This window comes from Colobus angolensis, unplaced genomic scaffold (genome assembly GCF_000951035.1).
Source record: "Colobus angolensis palliatus isolate OR3802 unplaced genomic scaffold, Cang.pa_1.0 Scaffold208, whole genome shotgun sequence".
In the NCBI taxonomy this organism is placed as follows: Eukaryota; Metazoa; Chordata; class Mammalia; order Primates; family Cercopithecidae; genus Colobus; species Colobus angolensis.
Window position 1 is genome coordinate 2449630 of NW_012115244.1, and position 23702 is coordinate 2473331.

Genomic DNA, 23702 nt, shown 5'->3' on the forward strand with positions numbered 1-23702 from the left:
AAAAAAAAAAGAAAGAAAAGAAAAAGAAAAAGAAATTTAAGCTGATGGTGGAGAATGAGCCAGGAGTTCTGAAGAGTATTGCCAGTATCAAAGATATATAAGGTCAGGGAGGGAAGAAGGGATTTTGAGGAGGATTTTTAAAGAGACATATTAGTGTCTTAAATTTTTCCACGATAACTACTGACCCCACTTTATCAAGACCTACTTTCATTAAAAGAAAGTCAGAAAAACATACTGAAAAAAGTCCCAGATTCATTCGGGATAGAAACTACTCATCAAGCAGGAGTGGAGAGTGGCTTCTTATCCCGAGGACGGACATCTACCAGGGATATGAACAAGCCCGTCGTTCAGAGTAACATTTTAAAAACATTCTTTTTGAAGCCAGGAACGAGACTTAGGAGCCAGCTCCAACTGTTCCTCTTCAAATTTCACTGGACTCAAGCCAATGTAATAAGGCAAGAAAAAATTGATCCAAAAATTATAAAAATAAGACAATTTATTTGCAGAAGATAAAATTGTATACATGGACCATCAAAGAAACGAAACTACCGAGAAAGTTTCTGGATGTGTACTTTTAAAAAATGTCAGTAGCATTCCAAATGTTAAAATAAATAGAAATACAACAGGAAACAAATTTCCATTGACCTTTCTCACAAAATTCTATAAGATACCAAAGATGTACCAGGCCCCAGAAGCAGGATTAAGACATACAGTTGGCCCTCCATATCTGTGGGTTCCACATCTGTGGATGCAGATCAAAAATATTTCGAAAAGTGGATGGTTGTGTCTGTACTGATCACACACGGACTTTTTTTCTGGTCGTGATTCCCTAAACACTACAGTTTAACAACAATTTCCATAGCATTGACATTGTATTAAGCATTATAAGTCATCGAGAGATGATTGAAAGTGTGCAGAGGATGTGTGGAGGTTATATGCAAATACTATGCCTTTTTCTACCAGGGACGTGAGCATCTGGGGATTTTGGTGTCTGTGGGAGGTCCTGGTACCCATCCCCATGGATACTGAAGGAAGATTGTGCTTATAGCTCCGGCTGGATGGCTTGGTGTATTTATGGATTCAAACTCAGTAGCGTGAACAAGTCAATTTTCCTTAAATTAGTCTATAAATTTAATGTAAGTCCATGCAGAATTCCAATAGTATTTTTCATGGAGCATGACATTTATTATCGGATAACAGAAAAGGGCAAAGAATGGCTGAGTTATTTGTGAAGAAGACGAAGAAGAAGAGAGGCATGTCCTACCAAATATCAGTAGATACTAGAAAGCTATAGGATTAAGACAATGTACAGAGTGCACTGTGACAAACAGAACTGACAGAAAGAAACAGCCCAGGATGGACCTAAGATAAGTGAAATCAATATATGGCAGGGGTGTTATAACCTTAATGAGAAAAAAAGAGGTTGTTTTTTTTATAAAATGGTATATAATCAATGTAATAATGGTATACAGATAATCAGTATGAAAAACATTATTTTATATTATACTTAAAAATAATATTCAGGTATATTGAAAATTAATATTAAAAGAGGACATTTATAATATTTAAAAGAGGCTTCTTTTGATAGTTACATATCAGACAAAACATCCTGCTATAATATACTTCAGAATCGTGGAGAGAGTACAAAATATAGGCTTTTAAATACGGATCTTTACCAAACTAAAATAGTAAGAACAATCTTCAGAAATAAAACGTAACAGGAAAGCACAAAAGCAGGCTCTGGAGACATTGGTAGCCCATCAAGGCAGTTGCCAGGCACAGTCACACGGAGTTTGGGTTTCTAACAATGGCACAAGACCCAAGGTGAGGAGATAAATAAGGATTATTGTGTGCAGCTGGAAGACTCAAATAGCTACTGTCAGGAAAAAGGGAATTTAGAGAAAAATCTTCCCCGCAAAAGAGACAGCAAGCACATTTGTGTTACTCATCTCTGGCTCTGAGTAGAGGGCGGGGAGCAGGGTCTATTCCTTTGAAAATTCAGACCTCAAAAGTCCAGAGAAGGGTTAGGACTTGAATTTTCTGCATGGTCCAAAAACGCTCTAGTGGATGCATTTTTCTATCAGGCCCAGGTTCATGGGGCTCACTGAAGGAAAGGCACTATTTTACGTAGTTAGACACCCACCACCCAGGCTCAGAATCTGTCCGGAGAATGATCCATTGAAAATCCATAAACTCACATGAGCACAGAATACCACCACATAAGGAAATAGAAACATTCACCCTACAGCGACTCCAGATGTGGGGATATGTGGGTTCTGAATAAGCACATTTCATGTGTTTAAGTGGAAATATGAAACATGGGTAGGGAACAAGATCCTATTAACAGCCGGGCATGGTGTCTCACGCCTGTAATCCTAGCACTTTGGGAGGCCAAGTTGGGTAGATCATTTGAGGTCAGGAGTTCGAGACCAGCCTGACCAACATGGTGAAACCCCATCTCTACTAAAATACAAAATTAGTTGGGCATGGTGGCGGGCACCTGTAATCCCAGCTACTTGGGAGGCTGAGACAGAAGAATTGCTTGAACCTAGAAGTCAGAGGTTGCAGTGAGCCGAGGTCATGCCATTGCACTCCAGCCTGGACAACAGAACAATACTCCCTCTCAAAAAAAAAAAAAAAAAAAAAACTCTTAGAAATGAGAGCTTACCCATAAAGACAGAGAGTAGCTTGGCAGTTACCAGAGGCTGAGAAGGGAAGTGGGTCAGGGGATGAAGAGAGTTTGATTAATGGATACAAATAAATGCTTAGATGGAAGTGATAAGACCTGGTGTTCCATAGATCAGTAGGGGGACTATGGTTAGGATTAATCCACTGTACATTTCAAAAAAGCTAGAAGAGAATGTTTCAAATGTTCCTCACATACAGAAAAGAAAATATCTAAGGTGATGGATACTCAAATTGCCCTAATTCGATTATATGAATGGATCAAATTATCCCATGTACCCCCAAAATATGTACATCTAAAATATGTACACCTATCAATTAAAATAAATACATTAATTTAAAAATGAGAGCTCAGTTGGAAGAAAACTTAATTAAGTCAATAGAAATGAAAATTGTAATAATTGAAATTAGAAGTCAAATGGACAGATGAACTACCAGAGTTTGAAAAGTGGGCAACTGACATACAGAAGTGAGGATGGTGGGCCAGGCACGGTGGCTCACACCTGTAATCCCAGCACTATGGGAGGCTGAGACGTGTGGATCATGAGGTCAGGAGTTTGAGACCAGCCTGACCAACATGGTGAAAACCCATCTCTACTAAAAATACAAAAAACTTAGCTGAGCGTGGTGGGGAGGCACCCGTAATCCCAGCTACTCAGGAGGCTGAGGGAGTAGAATCACTTGCACCCGGGAGGTAGAGGTTGCAGTGAGCCGAGATTGTGCCACTGCACTCCAGCCTGGGCAACAGAGCAAGACTCCATCTCAAAAAATAAATAAATAAAAAATAAGGATGTTGATCAAATACAACCTGGTGTTTCAAGTTTCTCGAAGGAGTCAGAACTTTGATGAAGTCAATGACAGTGATGCTACAGGATTGCCTGAATTCTACAAAGTCACTGACAGGTGAGGACTTCAAAGAGTTAACTATGGAGAAAAACAAACAAATTCGCCAATAGACACAAAGCAGGTGTGGTGATATCAGGGCCAAGAGAGGCCCTTGGGGAACCTGATGAAGCCATTCAATATTGCATAAAACTACGTTCCTACCCTGAAATAGTGGAAAAGATTTCTACCATCGTAACATTTATTTGGAAAAACCACGCTTGAAAACCCACAGTCAATGTTTGATTCTTCAGATAATGAATTGCATTAAGAAATTTATAGTACAAAATATAGAACAAAAATTTTGTTCATGGATTTTACATATTGTTAATGATAAAACACAAATTAAATATTAAAATAATCTGCTCTGATCTTCCGGGTTTTATTTAGATTGTTTCTAAGTGAGTGGGCCTTGATGACAACTAGTTTTTCTTGATCTGGTGGCTGTCTGTGCTGACCATTCACCCACTGCAGACACAGCATGAGCTTCCACTTCCCCCGAGGGTAAGGGAGTACTTGTCCCTTCTCCGCCCACAGCTTTTAAACCACTGGGGATCTGCTGGGTGAGAAAAAAATACATTTCTTTTTTAAATTTTGGCTGTTTTTATTTGAATTCCAGCAATCATAAATAAGATTGATTCTATAAATCATAAATAAGACTGAACACCTTTTCATGTGTCTGATGGACATTTATCTTTCTATTTTATTTTATTTTATATTTTATTTTTTTGAGAAGGAGTCTCCCTCTGTCACCCAGGCTGGAGTGCAGTGGTGCGATCTCGGTTCACTGCAACCTCTACCTCCTGGGTTCACACCATTCTCCCACCTCAGACTCCCAAGTAGCTGGGAATACAGGCACCCCCCCACCACGCCCGGCTAATTTTTTGTATTTTTAGAAGAGATGGGGTTTCACCATGTTAGCCAGGATGGTCTCGATCTTCTGACCTCGTGATCCACCTGCCTCGGCTTTCCAAAGTTTTGGGATTACAGGTGTGAGCCACCGCGCCCAGCCACATTCGTCTTCCTTTTTTTGAAGCTTTGTACAAGCTTATTGTAAATTAAGGACAGCCATTTGTTTGTCATATGTTTGTATTGAAAAGCACTGACCTTTCAGTTGTTTGTGCTTTGTCATTGTTTCTGTCATTTTTAGTGCTGCCAAAAAAAAGGTTTTACATTCTACGGGGTTAAATAAGAGATCAGCCTTTCTCCATTGCATCTCCTTTGCAGCTTTGACATTAAATCAGTCCATAGAGTAAGTCTGTCCACGAACTGTATTCTGTTCCATAGTTGTATTTATCTATGGTTATAAAAAACAGCACTATCTTCATGACTGCAGCTACAGAGTAAGCCTTTAAGTCTTAACACCGGATAGTGCAATTTCCCTAATTTCATTCTTCTTCTTTTTTTTTTTTTTTTTTTTTGCTATTCTGGTTCCTTTAGTTTCCTGTATAAACTTTAGAATCAGATATAATAAATCCTTCTGGCACTTTGATAGAAATTGCGTATTAACCTACATATTGTGAGTCATAAGTATTTTATATTTTTGATGCCTTTGCAAACGGCGTTTTTAAATTTTAATTTCTAATTGCTCATTGATAGTATGTAGAACTACAATTGATTTTGTACATGTATCTTGTATTCTGCAACTTTGCAAAACTCATTTACTAGTTAAGTAGCTCTTGTAGTGATATATTTCTTGGCCATGATGAATTCTTTCAGCATTTGTATGTCTAAAAAAGTCTTTATTTTGTCTTCACTTTCAAAAGATATTTTTCACTGGATGTAGAACGGAAAGCTGACATTTTTTTACTTTAAAGACACTGCTCTACTGACTTCTTGCTCGGATGGTTTCCGATGATAAATCTGTTCCTGTTCTTACCTGTGTTCTATATGTAATATAACTTATCTTACTGCTTTAAAATTTTCTCTTTATCAGTAGTTTTGAACAATTTATGAAGATGCACCTGGTAGTTTTCTTATTTCTTAATCTTGGGGCTCAAAAGCATCTTGTGTTTGTGGGCTTATAATTTTCCAGAAATTCACGAAAATGTCAGCCATTATTTCTTCAAATATGTTTTCCTTTCTTTCCTGTCTCTCTGGGGACTCTAAGGACAAATATATTAGGCTACTAAAAAGGTTCTCGGTCGGGCACTGTGGCTCATGCCTGTAATCCCAACACTTTGGGAGGCCGAGGCAGGTGGATCACTTGAGGTCAGGAGTAGGAGACCAGCCTCCCTGACATGGTGAAACTCCATTTCTACTAAAAATACAAAAAATTAGCTGGGCATGCTGCCCGGCACCTGTATTCCCAGCTACTCAGGAGGCTGAGGTAGGAGAATCGCTGGAACCCGGTAGACAGAGGTTGCAGTGAGCCAATATCATGCCACTGCACTCCAACCTGGGAGACAGAGCAAGACTCCATCTCAAGGAAAAAAAAAGTTTCTATCATTCACTAATATGCTGTTGTTTTAGTTTTTTCTCTATACATTTCATTTTCGATAGTTTCTATTGCTATGCCTTCATGTTCACTGATATTTTCTTTCACAATGTCTAATTTTCCATTAATCTTGTTCAGCGTATTTTCATCTCATCCACTGTAGTTTTCATGTTTGGTTTGGTGCTTTTTAATAACCTCCAAGCGTCTACTTAACATGACCAATCTTTGCTCTAGTGTTTTGAACTTGTGGTTATAATTTAAATAACTATATTCATGTCCTTTTTGGTTAATTTTAACATCCGTGTTGGTCATGAGTTGATTTTAATTGATTTTTTTTTTTTGAGATGGAGTCTCGTTCTGTCACCCAGGCTGGAGTGAGTGGTGTGATCTCTGCTCACTGCAACCTCCGCCTCCCGGGTTCACGCCATTCTCCTGCCTCAGCCTCCCGAGTAGCTGGGACTATACAGGTGCCTGCCACCACGCCCGGCTAATTTTTTGTATTTTTAGTAGAGACGGGGTTTCACTGTGTTAGCCAGGATGGTCTCCATTTCCTGACCTCATGATCCACCTGCCTCAGCCTCTCAAATTGCTGGGATTACAGGCATGAGCTGATTTTTTTTTTTTTTTACTCTTCATTTTGGGCTACCTGGTAGTTTTTGATTGGATGCCAGACATTATGAATTTTATCTTCTTTGGTATTAAATTTTTTATATTCCTACATTATTTTTGAGCTTTGTTCTGATATACAATTAAGTTACTTGGAACTAGTTTTATCCTTTCAGGAAGTGCTTTCCCCGTTGATTAGGCAGAATGAGAGCAACATGTAGTCTAGGGTCAGTTTCCCCCTATTCAGAGGCATGCATGAGCATTCTGAAGAATCTACTCAATGTTCCGGGAACTCTGAGCTCTTCCTGAGGCCTGGTGAGAACGGGCGATATTCCCACCCTGGCGAGCTTGGGGCATTGTTTCCTTCCATTCTTTCGGGTGGTTCTTCCTCTGACTTTGTAGCCAGAGCAGTACATCTATGAAGCTTCCTCACATACATGTACTGATCCATATTCAGTGAACACTGGGGTGTGGGGGCCTGGAGAACTCTAGGGCCCACTCCCCGTGCTGCCCTCCCCTCTCAAGAACTCTGTCCACGCTGGCCAGCTCATTCCAGCTGCCCTGGCCTCTATAGACTCTAAGCTCCATCCATGCAACGCAGGGGTCCGCCAGGCCCCACGTGGATCCCCCTTGGGGTACTGTGGCTGGAAACTCTTGGCAGCGGCTAAAGCAATCACAGAGATCACTGCACTGGTTTCCCTCCTCTCAGGCTCCCCCATCCTTCCCTGCCCAATGTCCAGTGTTTGGAAAATGATTTTTTTCATGTATTTTCTCTGGCTTTATTGCTTCTGGTGAGAGGCCGAGTCTGGTCCCTTTTGCTCCATATCAATCGGAAGCAAACAACAACCCTGCCTTTAATACTGAATGTTTGAAAAGACTTGCCAGTGTAGAAAATTAATATGCATAAGTCCACATGAATATAAATAAATGGCCGAATAAATAAACAAATGGTGGAGGAGACACTAAACTTTGTTATAGAATTCTGATTCTGTGTAGCTACTCCTTGTTATGCAGGAGGTGGAGATTACGAAGCTCCTCTCTTCTCCAAGGTGGCAGGGTCAGACTCAATGACTGGTTTCCAAAGAATAGACTCAACAAGGAACCACAGGAACTTCTCAGTGGAGAATCCTGGCAGAGGCCACCTTAACCACATGATGAAGGTCGGTACCCCAGCGATGGCAGGTGGAAATCCCGCATCTCCGCGGCGGTGTGCTGAGACAGGCATTTCCCTTCTGTGATGTGATTTCCAAGAAACAACAGGCAAACCCAGGCTCCGGGACAGTTCACAGGATGCGTAGCCCGTACTCCTTGGGACCGTCAAGGTCGTGAAAAATAAGGAGAGATGTAGAAACTGTTGCAGACCAGAGGAACCAGAGAGTTGTGACAAGTAAATTTGATGTAGGGCTCTGGATGAGATCCCGGAATAGAATGAGGATGTTAATGGAAAAACTTGTGTATAAGCTTGAGTTTCATTAAAAAAAAAAAATTATTTGAAAGAAAGCCAAGATTACAGTCCAGGAAGAAAAGCGGTGGGGGGCTCTTCAATAAGTGGGGAGGGATGCGCTGAATATCTGTGTGGGTAAAGACACATCCTGATCCCTGCCTTTTACCTTACATAAAAATCAATTTCAGATGTATTACAGGGCTAAATGTGAACACCAGAACGCTTTTAGAAGAAAGCAAAGGAAAGCATCTTTGTGATCTTAGCGGGGGCAGGTTTCGTCAACAAGGCCTGGGGAAGTGGACGCATTGAGTTATATTAAAATGAGGACGCTCTGTTTATTAGAAGACGCCATTAAGAGAGGGAGAGGACAGTTGTCGGTGGGCGGAGATACTGACAAGGCACGCTTGCAACGCAGGACTCGTAGCCAACGTGTGTAATGAGCTTCACACGGGTAAGGAAGAAAGACAAGGCAACACAGTGGCCAGAGCCTATAACCCCGGCAACTCTGGAGGCTGAGGCGGGAGAATCGCTTGAACCCGGAGTAGTGTCTGGTGTATGCACCCGTTCTCTGGATGAGCAGGCAGCAGGCTCCAGCTGGGCACGACCAAGAGAAGTGCTTCCGGAATATTCCAGGCAGTGGCTCTTGGTAAACACACAAACCCATTCTGCTGGGTTTATACTCAGAAAGGGAACCACATGGGCACGGAATGTGCTTGGTTCTCGTGGAGGATAAGAGGTGGAGATTGCAGTGAGCCGAGATTGCACCACTGTACTCCAGCCTGGGTAACAGAGAGTGATTCCATCTCTTAAAAAAAAAAGAAAGACAATGCAACAGAAAGTGGGGCCACATGTTTGACTAAACGCCTCACAAAAAGGCATGTCCGAGGGCCCTCGCACTCTGTGCCTCTTCCCTGAGCTGCTGCTGTGTGTTCAGCAGCCTGGGAGGTGCCTGGGGGGAGGGGCTCAGGAGCTCCACCTTTCTTTTTGAGACTGAGTCTTGCTCTGTCTCACCCAGGCTGGAGTGCAACAGTTGCGCTTGCAGGCTCACTGCATTCTCCACCTCCCAAGTTCGAGCTGTTCTCCTGTCTCAGCCTCCTGAGTAGCTGGGATCACAGGCATTACGCCATCATACCTGGCTAATTTTGTATTCTTTGTAGAGACGGGGTTTCACCCTGTTGGCCAGACTGGTCTCAAACTCACGACCTCAGGTGATCCACCTGCCTCGGCCTCCAGAAGTGCTGGGATCCACCTCTTCCCTGCTGCAGTGCAGGGTCTGCTACCATCCCTTTGGGAAGCCCCTGGGCAGCATCTCCTGCAGCCAGAACCAGGCACATTCCATGCCCATGTGGTTCCCTTCCTGGGTATAAACCCAATAAAATGGGTCTGTGTGTTTACCAAGAACTACTTCCTGCCTGGAATAGTCTGGAAGCACTTCTCTTGGTCGTGCCCGGTTGGAGCCTGCTGCCTGCTCATCCAGAGAATGGGTGCCTACACCAGATGCAACACACGATGCACTCACACACAACGGGAGTGGAGGGGCCACAAGGCCATGCACAGGGTCATTTCTGGAGGAATCCCACAAACATCCCATCAGCAAAAAGAGACTCTGGTTCTATTCACATGGAGGCTAAGAGGCTCAAGAGGCATCCCTGCCATGACAGGGAAGATTGGAGCCTCTCTTTGGGCAAGGCAGAGCGCCTTGGGGGGTTCATCGGGTCCTGCCTCGTGATCTGATGTGCTCTGTGTGTGAACACTCAGAGAGGCGGGCCTTTCAGATGTATTCTCTATGGCGCAATAAAAAGTTGTTATGAGAAATTTTTAAGTAAATCATATTTGATTTGCTAAACCTTGGTGGTGGGGCAAGAGGGTGTTTATTAGTCTCCTTTGTAGTCTTGTCTTACATCTGAAATAATTTCAATAAAATAACATAGCTATTTCTATAAAATGAGAAGTGAAAATTCCCCATCCTAGCGTCTACTCAACCCTCTCTCCCAGCCCTTCTTGATGCAGCCACTTCTGACCTTGATTTTGTTCCCTAAGTTCTGTCATTTTACCTGGAAGACTCTGGTCACAGTGGAGCTTGGGACTATTTTAAAAATTATCTAATAAAAATGACTCCTTGAGTTAATGATTTCCAAACTGTATTCTGGTTATTCTTTAATTCCTATGATATTTAAACTATTCTAGATCACACAAAAAGATGAAAAGCTTAACACCAAAGATTGATCATGATAGTAAAGGAAGAAAAAAATTACATGTTAATTTCATTTCTAAATTCGGATTCAAAAATCTTCAATAAAATTTAAATCAGAAATCAAATCCTGTAGTATATTTAGATGGATAATCCATCATGGACCAGCGAGTTTATTCCAGGAGCGGAGAAGCCAGCCTTGGTGGAGGCGGCAGAGCAGGTCCATTTGTTCTCAAGGCTGAGAGTAAATGAGCTGCTGCCGAGCTCTGCCTGCATCCTTCCCTGTCCCGCGGAGTCCTGAACACATCTCAAAGCTCTTCTGGTTGCTTCCAGATGTCAAAAGTCTAGATTGGGCACAGTGGCTCATGCCTGTAATCCCAGCACTTTGGGAGGCTGAGGGGGCAGATCACCTGAGGTTAGGAGTTTGAGACCAGCCTGGCCAACATGGTGAAACCCCATCTCTACTAAAAATACAAAAATTAGCTGGGCATGGTGGTGGGCACCTGTAATCCCAGCTACTCTGGAGGCTGAGGCAGGAGAATCACTTAAACCAGGGAGGTGGAGGTTGCAATGAGCTGGGATCACACTACTGCTCTCCAGCCTGCGTGACAGAGCGAGACTCTGTCTCAAAAAACAAACAAACAAACAAACAAACAAAAACCTGTGCAGCCTGAGGGCTTCCTTCCAGACTCTCTTCAAAGTGACCTTCTCACAGTACTCCTCTGTGGGGGGCTGCAGGGTGGCGTTGGTGGGGAGGGGATGCCCCACCTTCTCTCCTCTGGGCTGGGCTTTCTTCTCCATCTTGTAACTGCCCTTGAAGAACCTTCCAGGTTTATCCCAAGTGACCAGGGCTCAGGAAGCAAGAGCAGAGGCTTTGGGAGTGCCTGGGGCTGCAATGGGGAGTTGGTGAGCTCTGTGCAAGATGGGTGTCCACCAAGCTGTTGCTGTGACCTAGTCTTCAAAAGACCATTCCATCATTCTATTGTAGCAGGACGAGCAGCAGACAAAACTCCTCAGACACCGGATTAAAGAAGTAAGAAGTGTATTCGGCCGGGAGCGTCGGCAGACTTGCGTCTTAAAAGCCAAGCTCCCCGAAAAAGAAGTTCTTGGCCCTTTTAAGGGCTTACAACTTTAAGGGGTCCACGTGAAAGGGTTGTGACAGATGGAGCAAGCGTGGGGAATGTGACTGGGGGCTACACGCATCAGTTAACAGAACAAACAGTTTTACAGTGTTTTTTCATACAATGTCTGGAATTCACAGATAACACAAATAGTTTTGGTCAGGGGTTAATATTATTATTATTTTAACCAGCAGGGCCGGGTGGTGGTGCCAAGGTCCTCTAGCTATTTAATCTTCTTCTGTTTCTTTCTAACGTTTTGTTTTCTCCATTTTCTCCTGTCTTATAAACTAGGGAAAAGGGGAGGTGGGGGAGAAATTGGGAAGGACAGGAGGAGAAGTGGTGGTCTCATTCCATACCATCACTTGCTTTCAGAGGCGGTGCCTGTGTGTGTCTTGGGCACTGCCCTCCTTGGATTGCTGGGGAAGGTGACACCCCTCCCCCACCTGGCCTCCCGCAGTCCTCCCCCACCCCAAATCTGCCTCACATCCTCCTTGCTGCTGCAGGGCTCTTCCCACAGCAGGTGTCACCCGGGGCAGGGCTTTCTTAGGATGGCTCAGGTCTGGTTCTGGGATGGACCCAGGACATGCTCCTGGCCCTTGGGAAAGGCGACCTGGCCCGCAGGTGGTGGGGACACTCTGTCAGCTCTGCAAGGTGCTTCTCTCCACTTGAGAAGGAGCATTGAGGCTGGGGGATGCCAGCCCCCGGTTCCCTTCCTGGCACTGCCTCTTCCCACCTACAAGAAACAGGGTGTGTCTTAGCCTCTCTGGGTCTTGGTTTTCTCAGTGGTCAAAAGCAGCTGATGCCGGCCCCGAGGTGGCGGTGCGGCTGGCTGATCACCCCAGGAAATGGTGCCACACTGGGGCCCCGTGCTGGTCTCTGCTGCTGGCAGGTTGGACAGTCTGTGGTGGCTGTAGCCACTGGGGCTTGATGAGCGGGAGTCTATGTTTCTGAGCCAACGCACAGCCTCCATCCCTGGCACCATGGGCTCTTTGTTCATGATCCCTGGTATGCAGGCATTGATCTGGCAAATGTCTTCTTCTCCATCCCCATTATAAGGCAGTTCGCTTTCAGCTGGCAAGCCAGCCAGGCACCTTCAGCGCCTACCCCAGTAGTCCATCAACTCTCCAACTTATGTCAGAATTGAGTTCTTAGCATGTCAATCACCTTTCACGTTTACAAGAGCTCACGCTAGTTCATTCCATGGATGACTTTATGCTGATTAGACCGAGTGAGCAAGGAGTAGCAATTGCTCGTGACTTACTGGTAAGACATTTACACATCTGGCTCTCTGCCACATTGGGCCCACTTGGGTCATAAGACCCAGCAGAGGCCGGGCGCGGTGGCTCACGCCTGTAATCCCAGCACTTTGGGAGGCCGAGGCGGCTGGATCACGAGGTCAGGAGATCAAGACCATCCTGGTGAACACAGTGAAACCCTGTCTCTACTAAAAATACAAAAAAATTAACCGGGCTTGGTGGCGGGCACCTGTAGTCCCAGCTTCAGGAGGCTGAGGCAGAAGAATGGTGTGAACCCGGGAGGCAGAGCTTGCAGTGAGCCGAGATCGCACCACTGCACTCCAGCCTGGGGGACAGAGCGAGTACTACTATAGAAAACCTCCAAACCAAAAAAAAAAAAAAAAAAGACCCAGCAGATCCAGTGTTGCTGGACATGTCAGTGGCGGACAGGGATTGTGTGTGGAGCCTTTGGCAGGCCCCAGAGGTAAGTCACAGTGCAGGACCTTTTCGGATTTGGGAGCAAAGCCCTACCATCCCCTGTCACTGCTGTCCTTTTGAGAAACAGCTCTTGGCTTGCTGCTGGGCCTTAGCACAAATGGAACCCTTCACCAGGGCCCCCCTAGTTACCACGTGATCGGAGCTGCTCATCATGAACTGGTGTTATCTGACCCATCAAGCCACAAAGTTGGGTGTGCATACCAGCGACTAGAGGGTGTGTCCATTAGCAGTAAAACCACATCTGGGACACAGCCACAGGTGGAGTCCCCACTCGGTTAAGTGACTTGAGAATTCAGTGTCATTCTTCAGGATCCAGCTGTCGTTTGCACAGGCCAAATACAATGCAATGAAGACGCAGTGGGACTCACCACCCCTGCATCCTGCAAGTCCTTGATGGTGGCACCAATGTCTGCAGGGCTTCCAAGGTTGCAGTATTGCTTTTGGTTTACTACTGTCCTGGGTAGAGGCTGTTAATGTGGCTTCCACTGTGGCCTTTCCCACAGTAACATTCCTCACTACACAGGTCAGGGAATCCGCATGGAGACCCTTTAGGTGTTGAGGGCATCTATTCCAACGACGCACCTGCAACTAGGAAAATAACCACAGGATGGTTTCAGGGACCCACTGGGCCCACCGTAAGATGAACGTGAGCAAAAACTCCATTGACCTCCTGACCTCCCTAAGCCCCGACTCAAACTGGAGGGTGACAGTGACTTCTGGGGTCCCTGGAATTAATGTCAGTTCGGAGCTAGCGTCCAGCAGTCCCCTAAAGCTCTGATTACTTTCTTTTCTCCAATGTACATCTACCCCAGTAAAAGGCCACAGATCCTCTGGGGAAGGATGGGAGAAAAATTGACTAAATTTTTGGCAGCAGAGCTGGGTCCTTCCTAACGTGGAACAGGCCTCCCCTTTATTCAAGGGATTTTGTGTTTGTAAACTGGCTCAAGCCTGGAAATTGATGGAGGGGCTGTGGCTGAGTGATTCAAGTTACATTTTTGTTCACTTGATGGAATGTTTCCACTTATACAGGTCAAGTAAAAACTTAGTAGACTGCCCATCTAATTTTTTTTTTTTTTTTTTTTTTTGAGACGAAGTCTAGTGCAGTGGTGCGATCTCAGCTCACTGCAAGCTCCGCCTCCCGGGTTCACGCCATTCTCCTGCCTCAGCCTCCTGAGTAGCTGGGACTACAGGTGCTCGCCACCTCGCCCAGCTAATTTTTTGTATTTTTAGTAGAGACGAGGTTTCACCATGTTAGCCAGAATGGTCTCGATCTCCTGACCTTGTGATCTGCCCGCCTTGGCCTCCCAAAGTGCTGGGATTACAGGCATGAGCCACCGTGCCCGGCTTCATCTAATTCTTACGTATGTTTTTATTTATTTATTTAAAGATGTAATTTCACTCTTGTTGCCCAGACTGAAGTGCAATTGTGCAATCTCGGCTCACTGCCACCTCTGCTCCTGGGTTCAAGTGATTCTCCTGCCTCAGCCTCCCAAGTAATTGGAATTACAGGGGCCCACCACATGCCCAGCTAATTACTGTATTTTTAGTAGAGATGGGGTTGGCCAGGCTGGTCTTGACCTCCTGACCTCAGGTGATCTGCCCACCTCAGCCTCCCAAAGTGCTGGGATTACAGGTGTGAGCCATGCCCGACCTGCCCGTCTGCTTCTGTTTTATGGACACTGTAGTCCACCAGCCAATACAATGGGTCTCTGTAGGTCAGACTATTCTAATTGGTGCAGTGACTCTGCTGTCCATCACTACAACCACGCCCCCTTGTTCCCTGGCTATGAAATGTTGGGCCCTGGCCCTGCCACACCAGGGGCCAATGACCCCCACTGCATTTTTGGATCTCAGTTCCCTGGCAGCGTTTCCCACCATAATATCTGACCTACAGAAGAGAACAATGACAGGGCACTTCAGCAAAGCTGGGATCCCGCATGCGTTCATTTATCATGGCCACAGGCAAAGGCATGGCCTCTGAGCCCTCCCAGGGTGAGAGCAGGTCTTACTGACATATCCACTCTCATGCTCCAGCCTCTCTAGACCTTCAAATCCCTTCTTCTACAGTAAACGAATTCCAGCCCAGCATTTCCAGCTCACATGCTGTGGTTCAGGCTTCAGGCAACCAGCCTGACACATGGTCAGAGACCCTCCCCTTCACCCCCTCCCCTCCATCCCCTTCCCTCCACCCCATCTGCTGCCCTCCACCTCCGAGCTACAGCACTGAATTGAGGATTTCTGCTTACAGAGCTTGTATCAACAAATTCAACCTGAATTTATTTTCCTTCCACCATTATCCAACATATTCAATGTCCATTTCCACATACAGTCCTGAGATTTCTGTCCCTATAAATTGGAAAAATGTGGGTTTTTGAAATTGTAGTGCAGCCGGACACAGTGGCTCATTCCTGTAATCCCAGCACTTTGGGAGACTGAGGCGGGAGGATCACCTGAGGTCAGGATTTAGAGACCAGCCTGGCCAATATGGTGAAACCCCGTCTCTACTAAAAATACAAACAATTGCCTGGGTGTGGTGGCATGCACCTGTAGTCCCAGCTACTTGGGAAGCTGAGTCACGAGAATCACTTGAACCCAGGAGGCGGAGATTGCGCCACTGCACTCCAGCCTGGGCTACAGAGCCATACTCTGTCTCAAAAAAAACAAAAAAACAACAAAAAAAACAAAACCTGTAGTGCACCTTCTCACAGGTCACACTCATGCATGAGTCCCTGACCTCTCGGCTTCTTCTGAGACTTGAGCCTAGTTACAAGCCTGGAAACAAAGAGGGTGGGGGTCCTGAGGGCATTCAGGTCTGTCCACCAATCAACACCCTCCCTAAAAAGGGGGGTTTACTTTTGGTTGCAATTCAGCCACTTGTAGGATGAGACTCTAGATTTGGTTTTCAGAAATCTCATCTCTGCAGCAACAGGAGAGAAAGGCTTCCTTCGGGGTAGACCCAGACAGTTTTAGGTCGCTTACCGGGTGCTTGTGCGGGAATTCTAATCCCTGAGCTCATCTCTTTTTTTTTCTTCCTACTTTGCTGAGCACAGTTAGGAGAACCAATCTCCTTATGCTCTTTAGTTTGACAAAAATGTTCTGAGGCACCAAATAAGTGGCCACCCGGAACCTTGGCTCTTCTGCGCATTTGATGAGGAGCATGCGGTTGTGGGATTGCCTGTCTCTCCATCGCCACATCGTGTTACAGACGCTTCACCCCTGGAATGGAGTCATTAGGGCTTTGAAATCTAATCCGATTAGAGAACCGATGCAGAAAATTTGAGGTGTGGAAAGAGAGGTTTATTTTAAGGCGTTGGCTCATGTGATCACAGGGTTTAGTAAGTCTAAAATACATAGGACAGGCTGGCAGGCTGGAGGCTCAGGGAGAGTCAGCACTGCTGTTTGGAGGCAGAATTTCTTCTCCAGAAAATCTCAGTTTTTCCTCTGAAGGCCTTCGGCTGATAGACTGAGTTCCACCCACATGATTGAGGGTCATCTCCTTTACTTAAAGCCCATCGGTAGGAGGTGTGAGCCACACTACAAAATACCTCCACAGCGACACGCAGGTTTGCATTGGGCTAAGTAACCGGCTACTCCGGCCCAGCCAAGTTGACACATAAAAGTGGCCATGGCAGTGACAAATTTGGGTATTTTGTTATGTTCCATTGAGTTGTTTTGGTCTATGTGTGGAAACGTCATATTGTGTTGATGGAAGGAGCTATTTATACTTAATTAAACAAATAGCAGTTCCTGGACATTCTATCTTCTATGTGCAATTGAAGATCGCTTTGTCCAGTCTACCAAAATATCCATGAGGAATCTGGTTGGAATGTTAACAGATGTATAATTAACATTGAAAAGACTCACTCACTGGTCCAGGATACGGTTGTATCCCCAGAAAACCAAAAGGCTGAAGGTATTATGAACACCACCCGTGAATGTGGTGACGTCGCTGGGGCAGGAGAAGGTCAATTCACAACAGAATAATAACAATTCTTTCAGAACTATCCAATTTCAAGTGGAGATGGACAGAAAATCTATTAATTATAACGAATTAACTTTCTAAAATACCTAAGGGTACATTTAATCAGCAAAGCATAAGACGTATATGTAGACAGGCCGGGCGCGGTGGCTCACGCCTATAATCCCAGCACTTTGGGAGGCCAAGACGGGCAGATCACTCAGGAGTTCGAGAGCAGCCTGGTCAACATGGTGAAACTCCGTCTCTGCTAAAAATACAAACAATTAGTCGGGCGTGGTGAGGTGCATCTCTAATACCAGCTTCTTGGGAGGCTGAGGCAGGAGAATCGCTTGAACCTAGGAAGTGGAGCTTGCAGTGAGCCGAGATTGTGCCACTGCACTCCAGCCTGGGTGACAGAGTGAGACTGCATCTCAAAAAAAAAAAAAAAGACTTATATGTAGAATTGATAACATCCAAATAAATGACAAGATACAGGTTGCTTCTGGATGGTGGGATTTTAGGCACCTGGACAGGGATGACCCTGCAAACCCTCCTGGGGTAGAGGGTGAGGCACCAAGGGAAGAACAATGGAGCCAAGACCAGGAGATGTGCCCACATCCCACAGGCCCCTGGGAGTGAGTTCTCAACTCCCAGGATCTCCATCTCTCTTTTGTTTTCTTGAAAAATGGTAATCATGATACTTGTCTCTCTACCACATATGGTTTTGTTTTGGAGGGATCAAATGGGATATTCTATTGAAATTGTTTTGTAATCTGCAAAATAAGGTTTTATGACTTTAGCATCAACATCATGAGGCAGCGTCGGATGGGAGGGGTTTCCCCTTCTCTCATGTGTGCGTGTGTGTGCATGTCCATGCATTTTTCACTTCATGAACATCTCAAATAACTATCCTTCCACACAATTTCTCAGGAGAAATCTCTAAACTCAGCTTTCTAAACCCACACCACGGAGGCGATTCTCCGTTGGCTGCTTCCGTGGAGCGTGGGGAACTCTGGATTTTGCTAACACAAGTGTCTGGTCACCTGCAACTTACCACCTGCACTTCTCTTCCTCTGTCTCCCTCACGTACGGGTTAGTGAAGCAAACTAACCAGTGAAATACACTTGCGGGGGAGGTGTTTGAAATGCAGAGTTAATGTGTGTTACCAAAGGGCCTTAAATTATTCAGGTAACCTTAAGTGAGCCAATTAACCTCCCAGGGCCTCACAGTCCTCTTTCGCAAGAGGAAGAGGTTCTGGGAGATGGGCTCTGGCAGTGGTCTCCAAGCTCCTGCCCTGCTCTGGGGCTGAGATGCTGGGCGCAGCTCACCAAAATGTGCAGATATTAAAGCTACCTGATATTGATGGCGCAGATAAGAACTATAAATAAACCGTTTCCAATGTGAAGATGTTGTCAAAAGACTAATAGGTGTCCTCAGGTAGAGAATAATTATTATCTTCAGTGAACAAGAAAACCACCTAAAATTATAACAAATTCCAGCAAGTCCTCTTGATTACAAAACACAGAATATAATTCAGATGCGGCTGTATATGGCTGCAAAATGATATGTTATTAGGGGCTCAGAATAGCAGCAGGGATTTTTCATCTTGGGCCGTATACACCACGGAGGCATGCTCTGGGCCACGGACATCGCCTCGCCAGCCTGTTGCAGGAACTGAGCTGGAAGATATTTAATCCTGAACTATAATAGAATTCAGTGCTCATTATTCAAGAGCAGGCGCGGGTTCTGGCCCATGGTAATTATTAAAATCATGTTTATGCCAAGTAATGCAATGAACGTCACCTACTTTTGACCCGCTGTGCACAGAAGGTGGGGGAGGCAATGTTTTACATCTTATCAATTGGATTTGGGACATGTTGCGTGGTGGCGGGGGCGTGAGGTCTGACTGCGGTGATTAGGGACGTGGCGGTGCAGGAATGGCTGTTGGATGGCCCACCTTGCTCAGAGCCAAGGGACCGGCTACCTCATTTTCTGCGTGGGAGACATGGGGAGGCAAGGGCTTAGCAGGGGCTCCTGTTGGCTACAGGATGAGGCCTTGACTTCCTGGCCTGGATCCATCACCCCTTCTGCCTGGCCCATCTGGCGTTTGGTCAGTAGTGACAAATATTGCTGGTGCCCCGATTTCGCATGATAAAGGGGTGCAGGTCCTAGGGGTGGGAGGCACCAGGGAGCTCATCAGAGGCCAGCGAGATGCTCTTGAGGCTGCAGGAGAAGGAAAGTGTGCTGGCTGCTGGCAGGCACAGCTCGCCACCTCCCTCTGGTTTATGAGGATGGGCCACATTACCAGGAAGGATCCAAATGTCCCTGGACCTTGCCCCATCTGCTCTCAGAGTCCCTGTTCTCTCACATCTTATCTAGCTGTTTCCGGGAGAACTCACGGGGTGTCTCACCCTCTGCAGAGCCAGCCACAGCATGCTGTGTTTTAAATGCTGAGAACTACGCTACACAGTCCGTCTCTGGGGGCTGCCGGAGCTGTGGCCCTGCAATCTCAGGGTGCCTAGTGTGGTCTCAGCTGTGTGCTTTGCACACACAGGGAGGAGGCACCTAAGCTTCTGTCCTCATTGCACTCGATGCTTTGGCCTCGCTACCCTCCTCCGGCCACCCGCTAGGAAGAGTTGCCCCACCCAGCCCTCTCCCTTCCCATGAGTCTCATGGCAGCACCACCCACCCTGTGGGAGGGTCTTGCTTTGGAGGTCGCAGGGAGAGCTGCGAATGTGGTTCCCCGAGAACATCCAGCCCTTCTTGCTTCCTCCTTGGCTTTCACTGACATCAGCGCCTGGAAAGCCAGCCTGGTCTGGACTCTGTGCTTCTTGGGCTCCCAAGAAGCCCATCTCTCCTCAGTCCCCGCTCTGTCCCGTCCCAATGCACAGGCCCTCACCGCAGGACTCAGGTGCAGTCTGGGGGCTACACACGCCATCTCCCATGCTTCCTCTGGGGCTCATCAGCTTGTGCACGAGGGTGGCCCCTGGGAGGAAGTATCTCCCTGCAAGTAGAGCTCGGTGAACACGGACCAGGGGCTGGACCCCAGGCGGCCCAGGAGACGGGGAGGTCTGAACCTTCTCAGTGTCCTGGGGTTTGGGTAACTGCTGGAATCTTCCCTCAGAATGGGGAGGATTCTCCAAGCCCCAGAAGGCAGCGCTTGGTGCAGCGAACAGGTTGTTCTCATTACTTGAGGCAACGGCGTGTCTCGATAAGTGCAAATAGATTTTATTTTTTCCAGCAGAAAGTCTGTTATTCCAAATTTCTTCAACTTTGTTCACTGTTCTGTTTCAATTCCTCTGTCAATGTCTTTGCAGGAAGAGTTCAACTGCTGTGGGTAATCTATGGGCTGATGAAGACAACAGATTGAGGACTGCGTGGTAGAAAGAGAAAATTTGTGCCATTGACTTGTTGGGAAGCAAAAGACGAGATTTGAAGATATAATTAAAATGCAGATTGAGAGCACATTCTCAACTTATAAAGCTGAAGATAAGATTTAGCATAGACGGTGCCCTGGGAGGGGGCAGAGACTGCAGCTCCTAGTGCCTCAGTCCCCATGGTGCTCGGGTGGGTGCTGGAAGCCAGGCACCTGGATAAAGGAGACCGGGAGGCAGTGCTCACTGCTGACCCTAATGACACCTCATTTGTAGTCACCAAAGCCACATCAGAATCATGTGCTGTGGGCCCGATCTCATCCATTTCCCCAAGGAGAATCATTAACCGTAGGGGGCTGGACTTAACTGCTGCATCTACCACTCACTAGCGGCACCCCCCAGCTCCCATCTTCGAGAAAGGGTGACAGGCGGGGCCTGCAGGACTGCTCCCATGTGACCTCAGTGGCAAATCCCAGAACAGCCTCGGCTTCCGATGCCACCACTTCCTCTGCTCAGTCCTGGCCGTTGTCGGCATCCCGACAAGCAAGGGTGACTGGTGGCATCCTCCTCTTTCCTCCTATCCTTCGCAGCATTGTTTCTGTGATAAAGGAAGCTAAGGAAGACCCAGCAGCCATGCCCAGGGCTGTACCCTGGCGTGTGTCTTCCATGGCCTCAGTGCCTTTGGGATGCCCCACGGGGACCTGGCCTTCATCGAGAACAGTCTCTCAGCAGCCTCTCGTGGACACCCACTGCTATTCTGGGGGAAGAGTTTGCTCATCCGCCTGTCACCTGTTCCAGCCGACCTTCCTCCCCCAAATTTCACCTGTAGGTCCCAACCCTCAGGACCTCAGCCTGTGACCTCACGTGGAGATGGGGCCTTTCCAGAGACAATTCAGTTAAAGTGGAATCTTTGGGGTGGGCCCTAATCCCACAGGACTGGGGGCCTCATAAGAAGAGGAGATGAGGGAAGGGACCCCCATAGAGGGACGTCCATGTGAGGACACAGGGAGGAGACAACCATCTGCAAAGCCCAGGCGCGGGGCCTGGGGAGGAGTCCTGCGACACCTTCATCTTGGGCTTCTGGCCTCCAGGACTGGGAGAGAACAAATTCCTGTTGCCAAAGCCTCCCAGGCTGTGGCATTTTGTCATTACTGCCCGAGCCAACTCATAGTCCATCTCAGGTGTGGTTTTGTCATCCTGGAAGTGGCCTGCCTTGAATAAATGACATGCATGGAGCAGCCTGAGCAGGTTGAACACAGGTCCGGGGTCCAGACCTTCCAGCTGAACAGAGGTCCAGGGTCCAGGCCTTCCGGCTGAGCACAGGTCCAGGGTCCAGGCCTTCCGGTGCTAACACCAGGTGCTCACCAGCAAGGCTGGACGGTCAACGCTCCCATGAGTGCCCCGTACCTTACTCAGCTTCCTGCGGGGCTGTGCCTGGTGTGTCTCACTGCAGAGGGCCTTTGGCCCTTCTCTCTCCCCTCCCACACCTGCTTCCTGCCACCCGAGGCCCAGGAGACCCTGTTTTCACCGTTCCCGCTAAGCAGGCACTAAGGGGTGAGTTGAACCAGAAGTTTATTCTTTTGTTTCTGTTTTTGCTTTTTTGAGACAGAATTTCACTCTTGTTGCCCAGGCTGGAGTGCAGCGGTGTGATCTCGGCTCACTGCAACCACTGTCTCTCGGATTCAAGTAATTCTCCTGCCTCAGCCTCCCAAGTAGCTGGGATTACAGGCATGTGCCACCATGCTCAGATGATTTTTTTTTGCATTTAGTAGAGATGGGGTTTCACCATGTTGGCCAGGCTGGTCTCGAGCTCCTGACCTCAGGTGATCCACACGCCTCAGCCTCCCAAGGTACTGGGATTACACGCGTGAGCCACTGTGACCAGCCCTGAAGTTTATTCTTAAGTGGATTCTCTCTTTCATAGGAAACTTTCAGTGGAAAAAAATAAAAGAAAACAAAAAGATGATGCTAACTATAGAAATCAGATTTAAAAAGAACCAATATACCAGAGCTTGTTGCTAATCAGTAAAAAGTTCAAAAATAGATAAATATTATATATTCCGTCAAAAATGTACAATTAATTACCATTTTAGTATCATTGAAGTTGTCAACGAATTTGATTACTATTCTCAATTATAGACTTTGCAAATTACCCCCCCTTTCTCAAAAGCTCAAGTGACATTTCTAATTGGTGATCTAAGAATCCGCTTCCCAGAATAGATAGAGAAGACAAAAATAAGTGTGGTGGATAATGAAATTTCATCACACAATGTTGAGCAAATCGTCACAGGCAGCAGCAGGCAGGGGCGCCGGTCAGCCTCGCCACCCTCCCCAGGCCACCTGCTAGGAAGAATCGCCCCGCCCAGCCCTCTCCCCTCCCATGAGTCTCAGGGCAGTGCCATCCACCCAGACAGAGGGCCTTGCTTTGGAGGTCACAGGGAAGGCAGTGAATGTGATTCCCCGAGAGCACCCAGCATTTCTTGCTTCCTCCTTTGCACTCACTGACTTCTGCTCCTGGAAAGCCGCTGACCGAGGCAAGTTCCCCCACTGCGGAGCATCTTTTCAGTCTTGAATTTCAGGCTTCCAGGTGCCCACCTGCCTCCAGCCCCAGGAAGAAAGGAGTGCTCCCTCGTCCTCCAGAAAATCCTCTCCACCCTGCGGAGTCCTGTCTCTTTCCTGTCTGAGAAGGATCTGACTTCCTCTCTGCTTCCCCAGCTCCAGGTTCCAGGCACCGCACATCACAGGCACCCCCTAAACACCCATGGGCGAGTAGGCCCCGGGAAGAGGCAGAGTGGCCCACTGGGAGAGTGAGGGTACCTGAGCCTGAATCCTGGCTTCTCCACTTCCCACCTGAGCTCCCCAGCCCAGTCTACTCATCTGTGATGTGGGACAAGAACAATGAGACCTTCCTCAGAGCTTGGGTGCGTGCATTAAGAAAACACACGCATGGCTTGGCACCGGCACCCAGCCCAGGACCAGCCCTCAAGCGAGAGGAGCTTTTGAAATGAAAGAAAGCCTAGGGGGAGAGAGTTCCACGGTCATGTTCATGTATGAAGACACCCAGATGTGATGGCAGCACAGCCACCTGTTTGAGTGTCTCTGTCCCCAGGGCTGGAGGGCCAGGGTGGCTTTCTTGGGGGCGGAGTTAGCAACCCACAGAGCAGAGCCTGGGCCCAGCCTCTGAAGCCAAGCCTGCTCTCTGCTCTTCCCATGCTCCTCCCTGCCCTCCCTCTCTGCTGTGAGAAGGCCTCCGAAGCAGTTTCTGCAGCGC